The sequence below is a fragment of the Podarcis filfolensis genome (genome assembly GCF_964270895.1).
Source record: "Podarcis filfolensis genome assembly, chromosome: 3".
In the NCBI taxonomy this organism is placed as follows: domain Eukaryota; kingdom Metazoa; phylum Chordata; class Lepidosauria; order Squamata; family Lacertidae; genus Podarcis; species Podarcis filfolensis.
Window position 1 is genome coordinate 56,144,140 of NC_139606.1, and position 17,395 is coordinate 56,161,534.

The 17,395-nt window shown below is 42.6% G+C and overlaps 1 long non-coding RNA gene across 1 annotated transcript in view; it reads left to right on the forward strand.

Moving 5' to 3' along the window:
• The window catches only part of LOC310760365, a 41,145-nt gene extending 28,349 nt beyond the window's left edge, over positions 1-12,796 (forward strand). The window contains exon 3 of the long non-coding RNA XR_014546929.1: positions 12,724-12,796. This is a non-coding gene — a long non-coding RNA (uncharacterized lncRNA). The remainder of the gene's footprint in view (positions 1-12,723) is intronic.
• Positions 12,797-17,395: the final 4,599 nt, after the last annotated feature.

Genomic DNA, 17,395 nt, shown 5'->3' on the forward strand with positions numbered 1-17,395 from the left:
AAGGGCTATTAAAGTTTTGCTTAACTGAACACTTTTGACATTTCAAAAAGCCTTCACCCAGACTCCTGACTCCTGTTAAGTACCTCAGCCTAAGCACTGCCCAATAAAGAAACCACTTTAACTTTTCCCTGGCTCCTGGCAGCTTCACAGAAATTATGTCTGCTTTGCACATGCTAAGGGGACTCTATTCTTTCCGAATAATTCCCATCTTCCAGAACACGGCTTTCAGAAGGTTGAAGCTGAGGCTGAATACAGCACACAATTCCTTGCACAGATGCGCCTTGTCTGTAGTGATGCCTTTCTTATGGAATGACCTCCCCTCTGGACACAGGTAGGCACCATATATATGACATTTCTTTCTGGACTCAATGGAGATTGAGTACTCGTTTTTTCTCCACAGTCCACACACAATCTAGATCCACTGCACATTTGTTGTCCCTGAAAAGCACTTCCTGAGAAACTAGCTCCTTGCCAAAAACAAATGCTCATTGCAGATTGATTCTGCATTGTCCCGCAGTGTGTCCATTGGAAAACAGTTGAAAACAGATGGAGGCAGTCCTGGCAATGGGAGCATATCCATACCTACTCAATGAAGTTGTGGGTCGGTGCTTGCCAAGATCACAGCCACCACTTCCTTCTTCGTTCACTGGGGGCAGGGGCAGTGAGAAAAGGCACAGATAACCTAATCAAGGGGAGTGTTTTCAACACATATCTAGTACCCACACACCCCCTTGTGGAAGGCTAGAAGCAATCTAGGTAGAAAACATATTGAGCAGGAGCATGAATGATCTCTGATTGAGAAAAATGACATTTTTGTGCTGCAAATGGATTAGCGTGTATGCAACTGGTGACATTTCAGCTCTGAACCTTTGCTGGTGTTTAAATTCCAGTAGGTGGCTATGATTTTAATTCTAACCTAAGTTATCTTCTGGCTTTAATTCTGCCCTAGGTTATTTATTTTTTTATTGTGATGCCAACGCTACATTTTCAATATCTTCTGTACCCCAGTTTGAGATGGATGTAGGAGGAATAGAAAAGTTTAAATGGCTAAATAGTGATTTCACAAGCATCCCCACCAGATAGCAAAAATAATTACCGGTAATACATGTGATCATTTAATGCACATAATGAATAGGTCACCCTATAACTTACGGTCTCTGCATAGCTTACAAAACCTGAAACAAACAAATTCATAATCAAACAATGCCATTATAAAACTGCAACTCACTTTAAAACCGAGAGAGGGGGATAATAAAGCAGGAAATCGGTTTAAAAACTGAGGGCAGAACTTCTCCCTGTTCAGGAAGCAAAGAGGAGGAAAATGCCTATCATAAAATAAGTGGAATGCAACATATTCCTCTATTGGATATTTCAAGAGTGGCAGACAAAACAAATGGCTAAACATGCAATATAATTTTTACTCAATGCATCATTGTGCACTACAGAGCAAACCGAGTTGTCGAAATCTTTTTTATTAAAATTCATGCCATGTGGTCATGTGTCAGTAAATGATGAAGTCAAAGGACATACTGTCAGAAGTTGGATTAATTGTTGACACTCCTGTCAATGTGTGGCCTGTTGCATTAATAGTGATTTATTTTCCTCTTACAGCTCACATTCATGAAGTTTTAATTTCTCTTTGGTCCTATTTTTTATTTGTCTTTGTTCTTAATTTATTGAGGTCTTTCTTGTCATTTTCTACCTGAGACTTTTAGCAGTCAAAACAAGTGTTCAACCAGTGAGATGCAACCCATCCCCAAGGATCTGAGTGTTCATGATAAAAGCGGGTGAAGTGGCAATGGCTTAGTCATGCATCACAGAGTTTCCAGTTCAAATGAGACTTTTGCCCCTAACTCGCTTGCCTTAAAAAAAAAGCCTCAGACCAATTCCCCCACCTACAATGAGGGCATAACAACACTGGCCTGCTTTTCAGGCTTGTTGTAAGGAGGGTGTGGGAGGTGTTCAAAAATGCTATAGCACCACCAGCAGAACTATCCAATTGATGCCTGCTTCACCCAAACATACACCTATCTATTGCAGAACTTTTGGTTATGTTGTGCCAGTGCTGTAAGAACTACAGAAATATGGAAAGGTCATTCAACCAAAGCACATGACAAGAAATGACGTAACTGTTGTGAATACAGCAGACAATGACAGTCCAACAATACCATCTCCAGATCCCTGAAAATATATTTTTTGTACAAAGCATAAGAGCATCCTGTACAGTGGTACCTTGGGTTAAGAACATAATTCGTTCTGGAGGTCCGTTCTTAACCTGAAACTGTTCTTTAACCTGAGGTATCACTTTAGCCAATGGGGCCTTCCACTGCTGCCACGCCACCGGAGCACAATTTCTGTTCTCATCCTGAAGCAAAGTTCTTAATCCGAGGTACTATTTCTGGGTTAGCGGAGTCTATAACCTGAAGCGTATGTAACCCGAGGTACCACTATATCTTATTCAGTATCCTTGTTTCCCACCTCTCTCAAGGTATATCATTCTCGTCCTTTATCTTATCAGCCTAGCTATTTCCATCTCCCAGCCTATGAGCCTCAGCACTGTCTGCTAATTATTACACCATTTTAAAATTACTGGTGATTTGTTTGTTTTTTTCAAATTTGTCAATCCAAGTGCCTTGATATATCATCTGAAGCTTAGAAAACTGCCTTATACTGTGTCAATCCATTGGCCCCTTCATTGAGCTCAGTGGTTAAGCAGGGCTTCAGACACGGAGTTTGTTCTGGCCTCAGCTGGAGATTGAACCTGAGAACTTTTGCACACCGCGCATTATCTCTTCCATTGAGCTACTGTCCTTCCCAAACAGTATCTGACCACACTGACTTATCTCCAGCTTACAGATCCATCAATAATGAAATAATTTCTTCTCTTAAACTAGGGGTCAGCAACCTAAGGCCCGTGGGCCACAAGCAGCCCACGGGGGTCGTTTTACCTGCCCACGAGCTGCCCCCAAACCGAGCTGCCTGCTCAGCAAGCCCCCATACGCTGCACTAAACCGGTGCAGCGTGGCATGGGGACTCGCTTTCGCGGTGCCGGAAATCACATCTGCACAGGCACAGGCACTGGAAATCGTGGGCACACGCTTACGCATGCCCATAATCTGGCCCACGTAGGGGGCTCCGCGGCAGTGAACAGGCCCAGGCAAGGTAAGCTTTGCCGACCCCTATCTTAAACTATATATACTGTATTTACAACACACACACATTCACATTAATATGTTGCTGATTAGGGAAATAGGTAGGATTTTTATTTTATTACAGGTACTGGATTCAGTCTGTGCTGGAGTCACTTTTTTATGAAGTGCAACTTATTCTGCACGAAGAGGTAAAATGGTATGAACTCATAAAACCAGCAATCTTGGACCAGATGGGTCTCGCTTGAGGGACTCATGCTTCACCCTGATCAATTTAAACTCAGAAGAACATCACAAACAGCATTTCAACAATAACGTTATTTATAGCCTAGTCCTGGCCATGTTTACTTGAAAGTCAGGAATGGTACATACTTAACACATAGGTGCTGGTAAAAACAGGCTTCCTGTAAACAGCAAATGGCCCGGAGGCATCTTAAAGACTGATTTACTGCGGCATAAGCTGTTATGAACATGGAGGCATATTCCACAATAAATCTATTAGTCTCTTGGTGGGGGATTGCTGCAGCTAAATAACATGGTTACCTCTCTGAAATTAAGTTTCCCATAGTCCATTATCCCAATCCTGGCCATAACATCTGTAACTGTTTACCATGCAAATCACTGCCATCTTGTCAAGATGATCCCAAAATGAACATTGTTCATGACTGTCGTTGGCAGCACAAAGAACCTGAATACAAGAGTAGCTTGCCATAAGGGAGGCTGGTTTTGTGGCAGGTTTGTGGTATTAATATGGACACCTGCCCTATGTTTGGGTTAGCCAACCTGATGTCCTCCAAACAATTGCCATCATCCCTGGCCATTAGCCATGCTTGCTAGGGCTGATGGAAGTTTTTGTCCAACAGCATTGGCCACTCTTGTCCTATGCCATGTTGACTTTCTCCAGTTAACTGTGCACAGGGGTGAAACTTTGATCTTGGGCAGCAACTCAGCAGGGATGCTTAAGATTGATTTATTTAAGATCCTATGTTCACTGGGTGCCATCTCCATGTTACAGGCTTAGTAAGCCCTGAAATCCTGGACAGTTGCGATTCGACAATAATGGCAATAATGAGATGGTTAGAATATTAGAGCCACTGATCTCCCCGATCAAGAGCAACAAATTACATGTGTAGATGAAATCTTGCAGAGCCTGCTTCATGTACTCTCTATGACCTATGTATTGCATGTAAATCAACTACAACGCAACACTAGGACAGCATATGAGGTAACTGCTTAATATTTCCAGAAGGTTCTGTAAGATCCTTCCATGCTAAATTGGAAAAACAGATAGGAGATGTAATTTATTTGGCAGTACACAATAAATCTTTTCATTTGTGAATTCCAGACTAAATACAATCACTGGGGCACATCAACCCAAAATCTTCCTGGCACCAATGGCACTTCCTTCCTAAGGCAGCTTTATGGCTGGCATTTGTATGTGTGCCAATTTTAACCAGGAGCATAGTGTCTGGGGGAGTATTATTCCCTTTGCCACAAGCTGTCACCCCAGGTATTTGTAAAGAAAAATACACAATATTGATCAGCACATACACACCTAATGGTCTCCTTTGGACTTCAGATGCTCATTGCATAGAAATTCATGCTGTTTCAAGGAGTACCAACATTTCAGTAAGAGACTTTGCCTATGGAGTCACTTTGGCTTAGGACACGAAGGCCATACTTCTCCTTTAACAGCAACAATTGCAGGATCCCCAAAAGAGATTAAAGCCTGCAGGTAGGGGAGGCAGGAAAGCCAAAGACCCTGTGTTCCTACAACAGTATTTTTTTTTAATAAAGCTTGAAGGCCACCAAGAATTAAAAAAAAAAACCACAAAGGAACAAAATGGGTTCTGAACACTTTAGATGAGTTGTTAGTAGTGCATGTTGGTTTGGCCGGTTCTATACTTTTCTGTGGGATTCATATTATTTTTCTGGGAAATTATGTGCACTTCTCTTCAATTGTTCAGAGAACTTGCCAAGACTCACAGCCTTTCTTGAAGGTCAGAATAAATGAGCTTCACTATTCATAGGAAGTGTCCTCTTCCAATTACTGTCAGTTGTGCAACACACATAGTCCCATACAAATATGGCTGGCAGCAGGGTATATATGGCCTTTGGTAATGCCTTCAAAGGGTTGCGTTTGGATACAGAAACCCAGGGGAAACATGAGGAGACGGCTGCCATCAGGTGGCTGTTTACAACTGTCGTGAAGAAACAGGATGATGAATTGCAGGCTTTGAAGCAGAAGGTAGCTACTCTTGAGCAGGATATTGCTAGAGAAGAAGACTTATGATCGACCACCTGTGAGGTCATAAAGGACTCTGCTACTGAATTACAGCAGAAGGCGGCACAGCTCATCTTAGCATGCCAGTATGTCTCCCCAGTATGAATACCAATTTCCAGCAACTGGTATTCAGAAGCATTGCTGTCTCCAACCAGGGACAAGAAAGTAAATCCCATTGTATCTGGAAGATGTATAGAAGTCGTTCTTAATGTTTTTGGGGTCATTGAAAAACTGATGAAAGCTATGGACCCTTTCCCAAGAATTCCGCCCCCCCCCCCCCAGCAAAGATCATTCTCAAAGTAACAGGAAGGAAATCAAAGAAAAAAATGTTTGCTCTTGGTTCATGGACTTCCGGAAGACCATCCACGAACTCCTTAAGTGTTCATGGACCGCAGGTTAAGAACCCCTGGTGTACAGGATCATGGCTGTGGATGAGAGCCATATGAAGATTATTAGAGGGGAAACAAAGTGTGTCATGTGCATCAGATGAGGAAATCCCCAACCCTTCTCCATCCACTGGAACAGGCAATTGGCAATGTGGAAACACATCAGAGCATACTTAGGAGTGCAACAACGAGAAATTTCAATTTGAAATGCAGATCTCATTGTGTTTCAAGCTGATAATATGTGCACAGATAAAGTAGTCCTTTGCCTATGACAAAAATATACATCTAGCAGACATTTGCTACAAAGCTGTATCCTAGCTGCTGCCTTAGCTGAAAGGAGTGCATCAAAACTTTGGAAATAATTCCCCTCCTCTGGCAAAGATACCTCCTGTCAATTTAGAAGGTCCATTTCCAATTCACTTTGGCAGGAAATAGAACAGGAAATGCCAATGGAGCTTATCTTTGCACCCGTAACAATGAACACAATACTGGTTGCAGCCTCTCTGGGTTCCAGCTGTGGGTTTTGGCATCCCTATAGTCAAAACATCTTCCAGAAGAATGCTCTCAGGAATCTAAACTTTATCAAGTCTTGTCACCCTTTGCCTTCAAACGGATGTCTTCCCTTCAACAAAACTAGACAAGCCTTGCAGTTTGGGGCATTACATTTTGCCATTTTAAATGCCCTATTCCTTCTCCACCACCACCAAATACATTCTTCAAGTCTTTTATCTTTTACAGAAACCACCAATGTTCAATGTATGAAAAGAAAACTACCTGAATTTCTCAAGAAGGATTCCAAGCACATCACTAGTAAACATTGTGTGTCCTCTCAGATGTAGCTCCTTGGATAAAAGGATAAAATGCATTTAATTAATCTATACCCTCAGGTATCTCGCCATCTTATAACACTGCATTCTCATACTAAAGTTGTCTATCTGAACATGTTACCTCCCATGATAACACATTACAGATAGTTCTTTTCCATTTGCAACATATAATGTTATATATATAATGCAATAGACAGTTCTGTGCTGGCTTCTGAAGTGTGTAGTAAACTGACCTTTTCCTTTTTAAAAAATAGAAGAGTTGAACAGAATGTGTAATCTCACAGTGAATCTGGTTATACTTATCACAGAATAGAAACATTCCACATTCCAGTTCATCTGCTGCAGCAAAAACAACAAAGAGGCTTGTGGCATCTTCAAGGCAAACCCATTTATTATGGCATAAGCTTTCCTGGACAGCCCACTTCATCTGATGCATGAAGTGTTGTCATGAGTTTCAGATGTGCATATGCACATGGTTGGGGATGGTGTGGTCAGAGTGAAATGGAACGTTTACTGTCTGAAGAAACCAGGGGTGGACAACCTTTTTGAGCCAGCGGGCACACTTGGAAGTTTAAGGAAGTGATGTTGATGCCAATCACAAAACGGCTGCCACACGGATATGAAACAGGACCACAAAAATAGTGCAGGCATGTCCCACCACCACCAATCAATGATAAAAAGGCACCTAACATTTGCAACATGGCCCCCTCCCCACAAACAACATGCCTGCAGGGTAAAACAGAGATAGATATTCACCAAAGACAGGCACAGGTGGTACAAAAACGGGGACAACAGAACCACATGTTTCTGCCACTGAAGTCAACATGACGAAGTGATGAATATTTTGCTTTCCTGGAACAGAATTCAGAAGTTAAATTGTTTACAGCATTCAAAGATTAGCAGCATCAGACCCAGATTTGTAGTGGAAGCAGATTTCAAGCTGAACGCTCAGGCTATGGAAAAACAAGGAGAGACCTCGCACACTGGTTTGCTTCTGATCAGCCTGGGAGCCTAGACTCATCTGAAAGTATCTCACATTCTTAATGCGGAAGATTTCTGACACCTACAGGCCAACTTAGCTCACTGCATGGCATAATTCTTCAAAAAGCTGTATAGCAGTGATGGCCAAACTCGGCCCTCCAGCTGTTTTGGGACTACAATTCTCATCATCCCTGACCACTGGTCCTGTTAGCTAGGGATGATGGGAGTTGTAGAGGGAGAAATCAAACTGGAACAATCCACAGAACAATTTATTTTTTAAAAGATGCGTAATTTTTGCAGGTTTGTGAACAGTTCTGGGCTAACACATGATTGGGCCAGCACCAGATCCCCAGTGCTATCCAGCTGGATGTAAGAACAGCTCAGAATCCAGCAGATTCCAGGCCACCTCAGGACCTCCCTCACCTCATCCTCAGAAGCGGCTTTCCGATAGGTTCCACTGGCTAGGATACCAGCAGTGAGCCTTAAAGTCATACATTCAGCAACCAGCAGCAGGTCAGCTGAGCCAACAGAAGTGAGCAGAGTGAGGCATCCACTCAGTCCAAGCTCTCCATAACTTGGCATAAGGTTGGCTTGCATCTTTACCAAGATACCTCTACGTGGGGCTACCTTTGAAGGTGACCCGGAAACTACAACTAATCCATAATGTAGTACCTAGACTGGTGACTGGGAGTGGCTGCCAAGACCATATAACACCAGTCTTGAAAGTGCTACATTGGCTCCCAGTACATTTCTGAGCACAATTCAAAGTGCTGGTGCTGACCTTTAAAGCCCTAAGTAGCCTTGGTCCAGTATACCTGAAGGAGCATCTCCACCCCCATTGTTCAGCCTGGTCATGGAGGTCCAGTGCCGAGGGCCTTCTGGCAGTTCCCTCACCATGAGAAGTGAGGTTACAGGCAGAGGGCCTTCTCAGTGGTGGCAACCACCCTGTGGAACGCCCTCCCAGCAGATGTTAAGGAAATAAACAACTATCCGACTTTTAGAAGACATCTGAAGGCAGCCCTGTTCAGAGAAGTTTTTAATGTTTGATGTTTTCTTGTGCTTTTAATCTTCTGTTGGGAGCCTCCCAGAGTGGCTGGGGGAACCCAGCCAGATGGGCGGGGTATAAATAATAAGTTATTATTGTTATATTATCACCATCTGTTAAGCCTGGATACCTGACAGTAAAAACAATTCTTAAAGAGAATGAACACCTATCCTGACCCCTACACAGAAAGACACCTTTTCATCGTTTAAAGACTTCTTCACTTTGTAATTACCACTTTTCCACTTATTGTTCTATGTTGTGTATGTCTGTTGTAATTGTTATGCTTAGAAACCACCCAATAAACTTCATTTTTATAGGTGTGACCCAGAGCATGGCACTCGGCACACACCTATGAATCTTGCTTAGGAACAGAATAGAAATGGCTAAAAGAAATATACATTCCTAAGATACTTGTATTTTTGAAGGATTTGGAAGATAAATGTATCAGTGTGGTATGGAAATAAGGACCTGTCAAAAGTTTTGTCCCTCTTGTACCAGGGGAAACTGTGACCCTTCCAATGTTGTGGGACAAGATCTGTAGGGCCGTCGGTTCTCCATCCCTCTTTTACATAATGCCATTAAACTTACCATCACATTTTCTCCCAAAGTCAACTAATAGCGAACTCTGGAGACCCAGCTGTGTGAAAGATAATTAATTTGGAACTGAAACCCTGGAGCCAAATCAAGAGTTTGCTCATCTCCCTGCAATTCCAACAAACTATAATTGTCCTTGGTTTGTTATAGCAGCCAAAAGGTTTTTAATGAACTCAGAAGAGGCCCACACTTGCTCAACTATACTGAAAGACTATGGGAAAATAATTTCATGTGATTCCGGCACGAGGCTCGAACTTTTCCCTGTACAAATGCATAACTGATCCTTAAAGCACAGCGCTTTGGTTGCAGATGTTTGGCTTAACAGGAGATTACTTCACCGCTGCTCTCTCCATGCGTTGCCAGCTTTTATGCTTGTCAACACCCCTTCCCACCAACAGAGCACAGATCCTTCTGCCTGCAAAGACGGAAAAATTAGTGCGACACACAAGTCTACGCTTCTGGCTCCGCTACAAAAAAATAAAGGGAAAAGTCAACATCTATTGGGCTGGAGACACAAGGAGGACACTCCAGGATCAACGCTATAAACCAATGTGGGGATCATGCTCCACTTGCCTTGCCTTGGTAATCTGGCCTGCACTTGGCCACAATTCCCTTTGTGAATTCTTTTTTCCTCCCAGATTATTTTCTTCTCCTCAGACTATAGGTTTTCCAGTTAAGTATGAAGAGAGATATTCAGTTAGCGGTAGGTGCACTACTAGTATATTTGGCAAATCAACAACTCACTTCAAGAAACTTGGGGAGAATAAAAACATACCAAATGCCAGCCGTAGAACTGCAGTTCTAGTATTTTTTGGCAGGTGTACAATATTTCTCTCCAGGAGCAAACTTAGGAAAATGGTTCTGCCTGTTTGCATTAGATGCTTACTGTACTAGCTCTGACTGGCAGGCAGCAAGGGTGAAACGGAAGATTAAGTCAGTACTGGAATCAGAAGCAAGTCCATCTGTTTGCTGTACAAAGATGAGGCAAGATGGGCACAACCCCCCCCCAAAAAAAGTCTTTTTTTAAAAAAAAAAGAACAGAATGTGCCAACACCTGTTTTAAGCATTTTCCATGTCTGATTACATGGACTCTGGTCTCCAAGGCTTATGCCATAAAGTATTTCTTAGCCTTCCAAGTGACACCAAGCTTTTAATCATTTATTGTTGTGTTGTGTTTTGAAATACAGCCCTTGGGAATTCCTTCTTGCCTAGGAAGCCAATATGTGAAAGCTTCAGCACAATTCTATATGTGTCTACTCAGAAGTAAGTCCTACTTTCAGTGACACTTACTCCAAGATAAGTGGAGACAGGATTGCAGCTTTAATGCCTTAGTGGTTTTTGAAAGTTTTAGAATCTACAGAGGAAAAAGAGATGCATTTTATAAGTTATGGGCCATATTCAACAAGCATGTTGCTCTAGCGGAAGTCATCACAATGATTCCCACTAGCGCAGCAGGGCTTCCCTCCTCCCCCTCTGTGCCCTCCCCAAATCTGCTTCAGAGGGTTGGGAGGACCTCCCAAACACCAGCAAAACAGCATGCAAGGAGAGGAGAGGAGAGGAGAGGAGATATTTGTTTTATGAGAGAAGCAGAAATGCTTGCGCTGATGGAACAATCTTCTTGGCGTTACACCGAATGCAACCGTAAACTATTATGTGTGGCTGTGAGTGTGGAGGAATGCTAGGCCACAGGTCAGTGGTAGTGAACGTGTTTTGCATGCACAAAGCCTCAGGACACTTGTTCCCCCTTATCTATAAACTATAGTTGTTTTCCATGTTAAGACTTACTAAACGCATTCATCTAATTCTAAGAATTCAGCAATTCAAATTTCAGGCCAACTAATTCTCCATTTGCAATAGCTATTTCACTAATTGAATTGAGAGCTCCTTTGAGCACATTTAAGTGCTTGAGCATGTGCATTGTTGTGGGTCAAAGCTGGATGAGAGAGGCCGACACTGGAAAGCAGGGACTTGGACGCCTAAACTGCACACATGTGGAAGGGAACTGACTAATTGGTCCATCTCTGCCTCTTATCAATCTTCTCAAGCCAAATGTCTCTAATTAACAAACTTTTCTGTACAAATTTTTGTTGTGTTTTATTGCTTATGCTTGCGCCCAGGATTCCAAACTATGCACAGCAAAAGGCATTTCACCACAAGCGAAAAGATCACCACGCTTATTGCACAATGAATTTCTTTTCTGTTATGCCAACGCGTAGAGAATAAGGAGACCCATTAAGGGGAAAACGTAAAAACACCAGAGAGTACATTCTGTTCATTTGTTCTCCTAACTTCCTCCTTGGTCTGTGTGCAATAATTGATACCAATTATTTTCATAATGTCTTCTAGCCCTGTATGTGCTCAGCAAACCAATTGAGTCAGCAGCAGGAGGGGGTGAGAATTGGCTATAGGCATGCATCCAGCGACACCTGCCTATTGGCTCTGAAGTCAAATATCCTTCTGCATAAAGAGATTTAGCATGGCAGCTTGTTTGTGGCCAGTTTGGGGAGTCACTGGGCTAGATTAGGAAGTTCCAGATTTGGGGTTTCTAACACCCCTTGCCACTGCAAGTCACCAAGAACCCAGGGCTACAACATTTAATTTGTCAGCTTTTGGCTCCTTTGAAGACTAGCAGCAGGAGAGGGAGGAATCTCACTGCCACCCTCCTGCCAACAGAGCCTACGGTGGCCATGGGATAAGGACACATGCACACCTTGCTGTCTCATATGCATCCACATGTGAAATGGTGTGCCAGTACATCACAGCAATGGTGGTGAAGGGAGGTCAGGTATACAGTGGCGTAGCGTGGGGGGTGCAGGGGGGGCCGGCCGCACCGGCCGCAACATCTGGGGTTAGGGCAAATCCACGGGTTAGGGGGCGCAAATCCACGGGTTAGGGGGCGCAAATCCATGGGCTAGGGGGCGCAAACTACTTGCCTTGCCCCGGGTGCTGACAACCCACGCTACGCCACTGCAGGTATATAAGTTATACCCTGAACAGACTTGGACCAAACAACCCTTCAAACAGAAACAAGGCATATGGTGACCTAAGTCAAACAAGGCCTAGTGAATAAAAGTGTTCCTAGCCACTGCTGAGACGCAACATCACTGATGCAGAAGCAGGTCCAAGGAAAGGCTGTGGCTCCATGAAGGCAACATACAAGGGGCGTCTTTGCTCTCGGCATTTCTCCTGCAGCTGGTGCAGTGAGAAAACCATGTCGACTGTCGACTTCTGAGCTCTAAAGCCACATTGTGATAGACCCTGTCAGCAAGTGACTGTAAACTTGCTGAGAACTACAATGGCAAAGGCTTTTTCCACCACAGTACTCAGTAGGGAGATTCCACGGTAGTTGTTAACAGTTATGGCAGTCACCTTTGTTATTGTACAGGGTCGCAATGCTTGAGTTTATAGGAAAAGGTATGTTGTACTTTTGATTTTATTTTTGTTCTTTAAATTCTAGGAGACTAATGTAAGAGCACCATAACCTATCACCGTGTGCTAGATGGCCCCAGCGGCAGAGGTGGTTTATATGCAGGTATGTATGGTTTGGTGGGGGATTTCCCCCCCCCCCCGAACTGTTGTTTAAATAATTAAGCAAACAATGTTTTTTCTCCCAGAAATGTGGTGTGAATAATTAAGCAAATAATGTTTTTAACTTTTCTTCGTGATTTGTTTAGAAGTGTTGGGCTCTAAAAACGAATCAGCTAGGCCATCAAAAGCTTAGAATCGTTTTGGAAATTGAAGCAGATGTTCCACCTGACATTTTACCAAGAAAACGGAGGGCAGCTGAGATCCAGTGTGAGATCCACCATAGCTGTGCATGAGTCTTCTGTGAGGAGTTACTAAGAATCATAGAATTGATCAAAAGATGTCAGATTGTTTAAATAAATATGTTACATTCTAACAGATTCCTCAATAAATGCCAGAGCACAAGGCTTTGGAAATAAATATAACATGAAACATTTGTTTTAAAGGGGGAAAATTAAAGTTATTTCTCCCAGCCCCACCTGGAGATGCTTGGGGGTTATAGATGCCATGACTTTCATTTACAAAGCTCCAGAAGCATTCAATCACAGCAGATTCTGTCGTGTATTTTCTGCCCAGCCATGGGCAAATCGCTTAATAAAGCCTTTATTGCAGCTCCATCATCTCTTCACCTACAAAATGGAAATAATACTCTCGGCAATGAGCTTGCAGGAGGAATTTGAGATCCCTCTCTCCCACCTGGCAAAAGGACATGTATGGGCCCCGTATCTCTGGGATGACTCATAAGACTATAAAATGATTCAGAATGACTCATGAATATTTTCAATACCTACAAGCAAACTGATACTATCTTAGGATGCAAGTGCTGGTGGCATAAAACTGTCACGGCACATTTGCAATAGCCGGATTACCCCTCCCCAAATGCTGGATTGTCGCACGCCGCGGATGAACTCCTAAAGAGCAATTGTGTGCGTGAACTTTTATAACCTGCAGGTACAGCTTCTATCCAGCATGCATGCAAGCTGTATCATATCACACAGTACTATCAAGAGCCAAAACAGAGCTGATATCATCTAACCAGATAGAACCCTTGAAATGGAAATTGGAGACAGGCTATACAGATCCAAGTGTTTCTACAATGAGGCCTTTAGCCAACATGGTTTTCTGACCTTGAAAGTGCCTATTAGACACATGCATGCAACAACTAACCAGAAACACATGGAAGTTCTTTATTAGAACCTGCCACAGAAGCATTACCAGACTCTAAATCCATGCCTACATTAGCAACACTAATAACAGCAGTAGTGGGGATATTAGTGGAATAAAGCCAATTTTTTAAATGTAATTCAGATGCTGGCTAAGTTCTTATCAAAGTTTACTGCTTTCAAGGGACTTAAATAACAGCTATGTTTGGGCTAAAGAGAGTAGCTCTGTATTATTAATGATATATGGGAGACCTAATCCTAAATTTGCAGCTGCCCAGGATTAACCTGACAATCCAAAAAGAACTTTTCCCTGGATATTTAGGCTCTTTGCTTATGAATGATGCAAACAGAGATTTCTTAGGATTTGCAGTAAGTACAGACACCTTCCCAATTCACCAAGGCTTCAGCTCCACTCGGCTTTGTCTGGACAATTCAGATGGTGCCAGTGCAGATTTAGGGCTAGAAAAATGGGAGTGTTGAGGTGAGGAAAGTGTTCCCACAACTCATACAACATGGATGTCTGGGGTGTGGGGAATGTGAACACTGTTGCTTACAGAATCTCTACATTCCAGACGGGTATCTGCTGTAAGGTGGGTGTTCCTCACACATGCAACCCTAATATAGAACTACCATGCATGTAAATCCCTTTCAGACGATTCTCCCAAATGCATTGGTGGTGAAGGCCCAGAGCTCAGAATATCCAAGGCAAGTTTAAAAGCTCAGATCCTGAAGTCCCAAAGTCAAGAGGACATAGAACCTGTGCAATGGCTGCAATCTAGCTGACTGCAAGCAGGTGGGACTCAATGGATAACAATGGATAGACAATGATTTATGGTCCCACAGACAGCATGTAAACTGTTATGTACTGAAGTTCTCACCCTGGGCCATCAGGGGGATACTGTAGATAGTTATGCAAATGAAGGAGCGAAAGTGACATTCAGTGATTGGATAGTTTGTATGCAAATGAAGGATCAAAAGTGATGTTCAGTGATTGGATAGTTTTAAAAAGTTGTTACAGTAACAAAGTACTGGAGCTCTATATAAGCAGACTGACTGAGCCCTTCAGTTCAGTTCTGTTCTGGCATCTGAATAAAGAAGAGCTGTTTGAAGAATTGCTGTGTCGTCTGATATGTTCACCCACAACATAACATAAACTTTTTTTTTTCACAGAGAATTCCAGATCACAGCTAATGTTACAACATTTTTTCCAGCCGAGGTGTCAGTCAGAGACTTTTATGCCAGGATGCGTATCACTTCGAGTTTTAATAATGGAAAAGAATGAACAGTACTGTAAAGTTCAATGTTTCTTTTCAGCATTTTAAAAAAAATAAAAATAAAATACCAATGGTGCTGCACTTGTCTATAACATAAATCAAGTAAGTGAAATGAACTGGGCACAGATTCTTTGTGTGAGTATTCTGCAAAGCACTCTGAATAAGAAATAATGGCTCTTTAGCATATTAACCAGGCGGGTACAGCATTTGTTTTCACTTCATTAGAGTCCCTCCTCCTTTCTCTCTCTTGGCCTCATGAAAAATTGTGAACAATCAACTTACTGCTGCCAATGTCTGGGACCCATTAAGGAGCAGTAGTTCCGTTTCATAACTCCGTAGCCAGTTAGACTTAGAATAAAAGTATACAGCTGACCACAAAAATTAGCTTTGTACTCATAAAATCTAACCAAAAAATGTTGATGGGGGAAAATATGCGACTGAAAACTTTTTATGCAGAAATGGTTTTGTTTAGCGCCTCATCACAGCCAGCCTTTGTAAGAGCACTTCGGATTTATATGGTGCCTTCGGTGGCAAAGGATCTCAAAGCACTAGCCAGGCAGGAGTCTGTGCACAAGTGAATTACGGGCTGACTTCCAAGGGAAGAAGACAACACACAGGGGAGAAAATGTAACATGCTAGTCCTCACCTTACAGGGCTTTAGCCAGTGAGTGCAATCAAGAGTTGTGACTGGCAAGAGACCTTCCTGGCCATCATCAGCCAGAGCTGTCTTTCTTCCTGCTTCTGTCGCACTGCTGCCCAGGCATTGCAGATAATGGTGTGTGAACATTGCATGAGTTGAGTGAGTTTATGTCCTTCAGCAGCAGTAGCCCTTGTGCACAGGGCTAGATTTAGGTTTGTTGAAGCCCGAAGCTACTGAAGGTAATGGGGCCCTTTATATGCAGTATTTAGGGAGCAGGCTAGCAGGTTGGGCCCATTATTTACATCATAGGAGCCTACACAATGCAAAACACTGTTGCTGTATGTAGGCTTTATTTCATTGGGTTTTTTATCTTATGGATAAAAATGTACATCCAGTTTGGAATGTGTACATCCAGTTGTTTTTTTCTTTGATTTTTTGGGGCCCCCAAGAGAGTGGGGCCCTAATATAGTTTGTTTAGCTCATACGTAAATCCGGCACTGGCTGCCCACCATTCTCTCTTTGTGCACATCCAGCATAGGTCCAAAACACCCAAGAAACATACACATTAAACAGCAGCAGTTATGATAATAAATGCTTCAGCGCAGCTTTTTGATATATATTCATTTTATTTCCAACGAACAGCACAGTACACAGCTCACCTATCAGCTTTTTTGAAGAGATATAAAAAGTGTACATTCAGCTTATGATGGCATCGAAAAGTTCTGGTAATTTTTATAGCTCTTTATATTTACAAAATATTTTTTCTGGGCTGAACAAGAGAGTTTATTTGTCTAACTAAACAGCCTGTTTTGAATGTGGTCCTTCCCAGCATCATTTCTTGGGTCTAAGGCTAAAATCTTAATCCCGTTTACCTGGATGCAAACCCGATTCCATTCAATAGGATTTACTTTTGAGTGGACATGGTTTGGATTCTGCTGTAAGTCAACTGAATTTACTTCTAGGGTTGTATCTCCCTTCCATCCTAATTGACTTCTAGGGTTGTACCTCCCTTCCATCCTAATTTTTAAAGCAATTACACAGTGTTTACTTATGCATCACTGTCAATATTGACAGGAAACTAATACTATATAGTATATATATATTTATATATATGTGTATGTATATATGACTAACCGATTTTGACAATTAACCTTTACGTGTGTGTGGTTTTTTTTGTTTTTTTGTTTTGTTTTTTTTACATTTCCACTGTTGGCAAGCTTTTTAAATTTTATTTTGGCTTGGTCTGATAGAAGCTGGATTCCAGAATTCTGGCAGGCAACAGGTTTCCTATTCCACCATGGTGTAGTCTTAGTGTTAGTGTGTTGGACTAGGACAGGGGTTGGCAACCTAAGGCCCATGGGCCACTAACGGCCCACAGGGATTGCTTAACCAGCCCAAGAGCCGCCCCCGAACTGAGCCACCTGCTCGACGAGTCCCCGCACGCTGCACTAAACCAGTGCAGCGCAGTGCAGGGACAAGCTTCCGTGGCACCGGAAATTGCGTCTGTGCATGTGCAGACGCTGGAAA